The sequence below is a fragment of the Sorex fumeus genome, unplaced genomic scaffold, assembly GCF_029834395.1.
Source record: "Sorex fumeus unplaced genomic scaffold, SorFum_2.1 ptg000098l, whole genome shotgun sequence".
NCBI classification, from domain to species: Eukaryota; Metazoa; Chordata; class Mammalia; order Eulipotyphla; family Soricidae; genus Sorex; species Sorex fumeus.
The window spans coordinates 78,935,825-78,937,925 of NW_026606155.1; the positions used below are offsets into that span (position 1 = coordinate 78,935,825).

Genomic DNA, 2,101 nt, shown 5'->3' on the forward strand with positions numbered 1-2,101 from the left:
TGTCAAATTTCTCTTTCATCAGAATGTTAGTCTCATTGAGGACATGGTTTCTGTCATGTTTTTCATTGTCTAGAATCATGCCTACTGAAGAACATATTCTCAATAGACATAGAACTTCAGAAATGTTTTTCCAAAGATATATTATTTGATCTTTATGAATTTTATGGTCTGAAATCTCTTTGTAAAAATTTCTTCTTTGAGAACTGAAAAATAGCACAATTATGAGTTATTTATTTTTTATTCAAGAAATCAAAGTAACAAAGGTGTGGGTATCATCAAAGTTTACAAAATACTTACAGTAATGCTGAGAAAGTGAAGTAGAAAAAACAAAATTACATATGTGTTTTAAGTTCTAGAATGAGCAGTAAGGAAAGTTTGTTCTGCTGTCACAACCATAATCTTTTCACTCCTACTTCTTTTAATCCATAGTTTTCATATATTATTTGGACTTTATAGACAAATGGATTGAGGTTACTAATGACTTTATAGAATGCCAGTTTGCTCCTTTCCCTCTTGGCTTGTAACTGTCCATAGAACCCCATCTTTATTTCCATAAAACTTTCTCTATCCTAAATTTCTTATTTCTAATTTTCTTGCTGCATGGCCGAGTCTGGAAAGCTACCTGTGGCATATTCAATATGCCAAAAACAGTAACAATAACGGGTCTCATTCTCCTGACCCTGAAAGAGCCTCCAATACAGCAACACTGGGAAAGACGAGTAAGGAGAGACTGCTAAAATCTCAGAGCTGGGACGAATGGAGACATTACTGCTGCCCACTTGAGTAAATCGATGAACAACGGGATGGCAGTGATACAGTGAATTTTCTTGCCACACCCTGTGGTACTCAGGGCTTACTCCTGACTCTGGGCTCAGGACTCTTTTCTAGTAGTGCTCCAGGGACCATACATGTTGTTGGGGATCCACCTCAGGTCATCCACGTGCAAGGTGATCATCTGCCCAGTGTACTATCACTCCACCCTAGTAGAATATTTTTATTTATTTATTTATTGTTTGCAGACAAAGTCTTATTTAATTCAATGATCAATAGCAATGGAGGCCCTCTATACAGACAGGTAAAGGTGTCTTCTTCTTTGTACCGTTTACTTCTTGGTCTCTTTCTCCTTGGACAGAGTCTTGATGATTTCTTCCTTCTTTGTCTGGAGCTATTCCTCACGGCGCTTGCATGCTTCCTTAGTCTTAGACCTGCAGGCCTCAGCTGATCAGTCAGGAGCTTCTTGCTGGCCTTGTCTGCCTTCAGCTTGTGGATATGTTCCATGAGGATTCTCTTGTTTTTGGAACATAATACCTTCACTTTGAGATACAAGCTGTGATACATATGGCGATCAATCTTCTTTGATTCCCGGTATCTTCTGAGTAGCCGGCTCAGAATCCTCATCCTCCTCATCTAGGTCACCTTCTCTGGCATTCGGGCATTGGCAGTACCTTTGCACTTAACCTATGCCCATATGCTGTCGCTTGCGGCACGCCAGTGTGTTTTTCCTGCTCCGAGCCTGGGAATGGACAGTCACAGGCTTCCAGATTATCAACCCATCTTTGATCAACTTCTGGATCTGCTGACGTGAGTTGGCATTGGTAATTTCATTGGTCTTGTTGAGGTCCAGCCAGACCTTCTTCTTGTTGCAATGCAGCACTCTGGAGGCGAGCCTCTACTGAAGCCTGAGCATACTCATGGCTGTGGCTGCAGCTGCGAAAAGTAGTAGGATATTTTTAAACTGGAGCGCTGGAGCACTGTCCTCCCATTGTTCATCAATTTGCTCAAGCAGGCACCACTAACATCTCCATTGTAAGACTTGTTGTTACTATTTTTGGCATATTGAATACATCACGGGTAGCTTGCCAGCCTTTGCCTTGTGGGCAGAATACTCTCGGTAGCTTGCTGGGCTCTCCGAGAGGGGTGAAGGAATCAAACCCGGGTTGGCTGCATGCAAGGCAAATGCCCTACCCACTGTGCTATTGCTCCAGCCCATTTTTATTTATTTAATTTTATTTTTTAAAAAAATTTTTATTAGTGAAACACCACTAAGTACAGTTGTGGACTTACAAGTTTTTGTGCTTGGGTTTCAGTTATATAATGATCG

The 2,101-nt window shown here is 41.0% G+C and overlaps 1 pseudogene; it reads right to left on the minus strand.

The window, feature by feature from the left end:
* Positions 1-1,102: 1,102 nt before the first annotated feature.
* On the minus strand, positions 1,103-1,693 carry LOC130041255 (60S ribosomal protein L19-like; annotated as a pseudogene).
* Between the last annotated feature and the right edge of the window lie 408 nt (positions 1,694-2,101).